Source organism: Balearica regulorum, chromosome 16 (assembly GCF_011004875.1).
Source record: "Balearica regulorum gibbericeps isolate bBalReg1 chromosome 16, bBalReg1.pri, whole genome shotgun sequence".
NCBI classification, from domain to species: Eukaryota; Metazoa; Chordata; class Aves; order Gruiformes; family Gruidae; genus Balearica; species Balearica regulorum.
The window spans coordinates 10,531,764-10,537,960 of NC_046199.1; positions in this window are offsets into that span (position 1 = coordinate 10,531,764).

Genomic DNA, 6,197 nt, shown 5'->3' on the forward strand with positions numbered 1-6,197 from the left:
ACCTCTGGGTAGAGCCAGTTCTCTTGTTTCTCAGCTCCAATGTTGTTACAACATCAAGTAGAAGGTTTAGCACCCACTGTTTTTTGGTTTGGTTTGGGTTTTTTTTACTACTTTTTCCAAAGCAGGACTGAGGAAAAGACAGGAAAGAATTAGATGAGTTTGGTTTTAAATTATAAATGCACAAGTTGTCAAAAGATAAAATATTTGCAAACTGTTCCTCTTCTGCTGCAACAAGTCAGGAGTGAGCACAGAGGACACCGCAAGCTGTCACACGTCATCCTTGTCAGTGGTTGCAAAGTTTGACTTCGTCCTTTGCCTAAATTTTGTCCTCCTCATAGCAGCCCAGGCTCTGCATTTCAAGCAGAGAGCTGCAGAAATCTCCCGTGCAGGGCAGGAGAGCCTGGCAGCAGACTGAGATTCAGATTTTTCCTGCTCCGAGCTGGCGCATACGATGCCAGCAGTCTGCAGCTGGCAATCAGCCATCGCTTCTCCCCACACACACACTTTGAATCAGCTTAGCAAAAAAAAAACAAAAACAAACCAAAAAAAAACCCCACACCAAAAAACCCCCAAAAAACCAAACCCAAACCCAAAAGGAGTTCACAGCCAACATCAACACAATAAAATCCCTGATTTTGCAGGGCCTGCGTTTCCTCCGTGCAAGAAATACCTCCCCACACCAGCTGACTTGGAGCTGTTCTTGCCAGAGACCATTTTCCCGGAGGGCAACTCCTTGTCCCCAGCAAGGTGTGTTCACCTGGGCTGGAGCCCCGCCAGCGGGGCTGGGCAGCAGAGACCACAGCATTGTTTGGGAGCCAGGCTCTCCCTCCTGCTTTCAGAAAAGAAGTTTATATTTGGCTGTAAAGCTCACAATCCACCCCTGGGGCTATTTGCTGCTTAACTCATTGATGCCAGTGCCACAATAAATTCTGGAGGCCACCTCACAGCAAACGCCTCCATAGAAAAACAGTTAAAATAGCAGATCAGCAATACTGGGAGCGTCTTGCATGGAGATCTCTCATCCAACAGCAGCCAGGGGAATGGTCTCGTGGCCATTAAAGCCAGCCTTGAGATCGCTGTGCACCGGGGAAGTGTGTTGCACCATGGAGACTCCTTCGTTTCTGTGCTGGAAGCTGATAATGAGACTGGACAGCAGGGTTCTTAGAGCCCGAGAACTTTGGGAAGATTTATTACCTTCTAGTGGCAGAAAATGAGCGCGTTATTCAGCAATTTCTCATTAGCCAGTTATAAATCCAAGCTGGAGCTCTCATGTCATTGAGTGTCCTTCGTTTTGTTCCAGAAAATAAATTTGGATGTTAGAGCAATATATATTGCTTCTTTCCACAGACAAGAAGGACTGCTAACCTCAAGCAATCAAATGTAAGTAAGTCAAAATGATCTGTCTGGCTTCAAAATAGAAAATAAGGGGATCTTTGTTTACCTTAAAATTTTAAACAATTACAGCTCAGTCACGGTTCTCCAAAACTACAAAGAATAGAACTTTAGCTTGCAAAAAAAAAAACAACAACCCCAAACCCGGAAAAATTAAATTCTCCCACAATTGCATTGCTTCAGGAACTGCAGGTTTAATGAAAACCCCATCAAATACTTACGTTCATAATGAATTAGTTTTCACTGGAAAGTTTTCATTGGAAACAAACAAAGAACAACAACAAAAGAAACACTGTTATGCAACAAGACATGTAACCCGTGTCATCTTCACTTCCCCATTCCTCAACAGCTGTTAGAAGAAACATTAAAAACTTTCAGCTCCCATACCAGTGCTTGGGTGTGAGACTTCGAAGCAGGCCAGATGAGATTAATTCCCACTGTCCAGCCTAAGGCTGAGGCTCTTCAAGGTGGGTTTTTAAGATGAAAGCCAGGAGCTGCCGACCACTCTGCTGGGGACGTGGAGACTTCCCGGTCCCTACTCGGGGGGTCTGCGAGATGCACCTCTGCTGCTCCAGCCCCACAAAAGCCTTCCAGGGAGGAGCAGACTGCAGAGCTGCGCTCACAGCTCTCCAGCACAGCCTGGAAACCCTAACCTGGACCAGGGCCATGTCAGATGCTGCACAGTACCTGCAGCGGCCAATTCTAGACCCACGTTTCTCCCAGAGAATAAACCCTCAGGCTTCAGAGGTGGGAAAGTGGGGGATGTGCTAGCTACATTATAATTAGTCTTCACTGAACGCAGCCAAAGGAACGGCTCCCGGCGGGGTAAGCGCAATCCTTTCACGATCCATTAAAGAGAACGGTTAGCTATCGCTGTGATGGAGTGATGGAGAGGACAGACCCTGGGAGTCTGCTGCTTCCTCGTCCTAAAGAAAGTGCTGTTACACTGATTTAACAGCAAAGGGCCAGGATAACAGGGGTTAACGTAACAGCCTAGAACCTGGTATTTGTTACAGCCTGAGCTTTAAACTGCCTCCATCCAGCCTGGTGCACTCGGTCAGAGAGAAAGGGAAGCCAAAACCATAAGGCAGGAGTGTGAGCGTGTGGTTGAGGCAGAGAATTTGTGTCGTGTAGGCTAACGCAGCATGAAAGTCAAAGGCAGAGGACAGGATGGGGCTGCGGGTAAGCAGATACATGAGGAGGAATGCTTTTCTAACCCTGCATCCAGCCATTCAAACCTCATTTAGGCTAGGTTCCTTCAACAGCCATGCACAGTAACACAATCCCCTCTAGAGGAAGGAAGGAGAAGTGAGGCTCAGCAGCAGCAGCGTTCCTCTGACCACCAGCTCTGAAAGCAGCATCTTCCGTGTGAGCTGGTACATTTCCCCAGTCCTTCATCACAACCAGTGCAAGAGAGGGTTTGCACTGGGACTGATCCAGAGGAGTTTCAGCCCAAGGAATGCACCCTGCAGAGCCTAGCTCGTGTTAAGACTCCACAAGCACATGGACAACAGCTCGAGGAAGATTTACTGGCCCCGAGCTGGTGTCACGCAGCAACTACTCACAGCGTGTTTCCCACCGGCACTGATATTCAGACATAATTCATCTGAACACATCAGCTCCAGTTTTCTTGTTACACCTCCTGTTCCACTGGCAGCAGCGACCAAGCCTGGCTGAGCTGTTTCACCCCAGACACTTCATGGTTCTGGAAGGAGATGGGTCGTCAACGGAGAAAGGCAGGTGAGCCTCTGGACTGCACGACTGGCAGAGCCCAGGGTGCGTGTGGCCTTTTACAGACAAAAAGCAGCCCTTCATACCCACCATCCCAAGGGACAGGCATTTAACAGACGAGCAGACACGCAAGTCTGTTCTGCAGAGGTTTAATTTCACTAGCTTGGATATCACTAGCAGACTAGGCTACACAAGAAGTAGTTATTCCACTTCTTTGATACTCTTTGTACTCCATCCCAAGTTCTATGGCCAGTTTAGAGACTCACCTTGCTGTGGGCAAGAAGAGACTCGCGAGTGGTTTTAGATTCAGACTCTATTCTTCCCTGTACTGCAGCAACACTGGGGAGCCTAAGCTGAAGGTTAAGCCCTGTCTAGGTAGACTAAATTTGCAGTTCAAGCCCAGAGTATTGCACTGAGGTGCATCCCAAAAGTGGCAGCTGATGGCTGGAGCCAATAGGAAATTTCTGCAGAGAGTTAAAAATAACAATTCACTCTTGAACTGTAACAAGCTTCTATGCAATAACAACACACAGAGAAGTTTCTGTAAAGAAGAAAATTGCTAGTTTGACCTTGATCACAACAGCCTTTGTATAGTATAGTCTGGCACATCGATATACACTTGTTAATAATCCATGTCAGCAGAGTAGGAAAAAAAATGCATATACAATTGGGTTTTGCCCTAGGTAGTCAAACACTGGTACATTTAAGGCAACTTGAGCGATCCAGTGAAGAATTGCTGATACTAAGCAGTAGCACTTCAATCAGAAGTGGGGAAAAAAAACATTCATAAAGACACTCCAGCCTTTCTGTGTTTCCTGGCAGAAGCTGATTTATCTATGGTAAAATTCAACAGCCTCAGCAAAGCTGAACAGCCTCTCAAAGGAAGCATGCTTTGGCAGAGCTTAAAGGGAAAGACAAAAACCAATTTACAAACTGTGAAGAGCTGATAGCACTGGATTTCCCTGCTTGAGCAGGATCACGATCCTGGTGAGGTACAACAGGACTGTAATTCTTGGCAGTCCTCGTAACCAGCCCCGCCAGAGAGACTCGGTCTCTCCCACTTGTCCTCAGCAACTGCAAGTACAAGTAGGCTTCTCCTAGGAGGTCTTTTCAGTATTTATTTCATCTCTTCCATTTCTAGCCAGTTTAAACATTGCCATTGTGGCAGTGTTGGTGAAATTCAGAGTTTGGCAGAGCATCATTTGAGGATAGAAAAAACATGAAGTTTCATCTCCCCTAAACCAAACACCAGGGACGGCTCAGAAGAGGCGGCTCACCGTGCTTTTCCTGCCTTACCGATGAGATGCGGCTTCTTGCTGACAGAGCGCAAACAGCTGGAGCCAAGACTGACAGCCAACGTGTCTTGGCCTCCTTACAAATTAGTGACTTAACAGATGATGAATGATTGCGCTGCACATACATCAGAGCTTTGGGTTTTACAGCTTCCCAACAGGACAACCCAGGTCCACTTCACTTTCCTCACAGGACTTTCCGTTTTCACCCAAACCTTTACCAAAGCAGCGGAGAGGTGAACAGCCTTCACCCTGTCCTGACGCATGTTGTCCTGGGGTACCTGCGTGCTGGTCTAAGCCTGTGCAATGTGGGGAAGGTGATGGTGGCCAGCCAGCCCCTCAGAGAGCCAAAAGCGTGCTGCAAAAGGCAGAGCACCTGTGGATGAACCTGCTGGAACAGGTGGAGTGCACGAGAAGGGAAACCAGACACATCCCCGCTGCCCACTCAGACACCTTGGTTCCGTAAAATCAGTGAGCTGCGAACCCCAGGTAGTCATCTTCTGAGCCGGCATCTGCTAGGAGAGCATACATAAACAGCTATATAATGGTAAAAGAGCTTAAACTGAACTTGCTCACGTTACCAGGATCAGAGCAGAGAGACGACAGCTGTGAACAAAGGGATATTTACCCAGCAGAGGGGAGGTGGACATCCTAACTGCAGTAGTGATCTGTTCTCCCTCAAGTCGATGACTGATATTTTCTGAATTACAGACTCCTCTTTTTCCATCAGCTTTGGTGATTGTGCTCAGCTTCAAAGTCAGAATACACATTGTTGCATTCCATGGTATTTTGTTTCTAGGTGACTGGCCTCCATACGCTGTCAGAACAGAGGGACAGAAACTCCCTCCAGAACCAGCGTATCCTGTTTGCTTGAAGTAATCCCAGCTGAAAACTCCGCACGCAACACACAGAGCAGCCCTTAACGCAGGACGTTATGGCAAGAATCAGTATTGGTGGAATACCACTCGTGCCATTACCCAAACCAAATACCCACTTTTTTGTGTAAAAAAAAAAAAAATCAATAAAGTTACTTCTACAAGGCAGGCAGGATTCAGTCCTGCTGACCAAGACCGTAATAAATGATATTTTAGATTTACATAAAGCTCAGTGCAGTCATGAATCATCTGGAGTACTCACGCGGCTGTTTGGCAAAGGAGGGAAACTGGATCTGAGCGTGAAGCATCACCACCAGCTGGAGGACTCGTCAGAGAAATCTCACTTCTTGGAAAGGAAAATTGCTTTAAAAGTTACGTTTTCTCCTGTGATAAGTGCCTTTGTAGACAAGCTAATAAAATCTCAGAGTACATAAATATATTTGCAACCACTTTAATTTAATTTTATAGTTATCTTGAAATAAAGGAGGCAACCAATGTTGTCTTAAAACTGTTCCTAATTAAAACATATCTTAAATTAGCATTTAAAGTTAGGCTATGAAACTCCAGTGAAATATAAAGATGAAGCACATGGTTTTGGCTCTGCTGTCAACACTGGCACCTTCCTTTCTCCATCATTACTGTCAGTGAAGAATATGCCCGACACCGGCACATCAGGACATACATTCATGCTGTTAATGTCAGTTACTCACCTCCAACAAGACAATTTCATACTCATATTGTAACCACACTTTCTTAATTATGAAGCAAACAATTTTGAGTTTACTCTGTGATGCTAACCACACTAAGAACAAACTTCATCCAAAAGGCCACACCAGCTATACTAATGCACATGGGTTTAAAACTTACTAAAGTCTCCTGAAAAAGGGCTGAACACCATTCTGCTCCA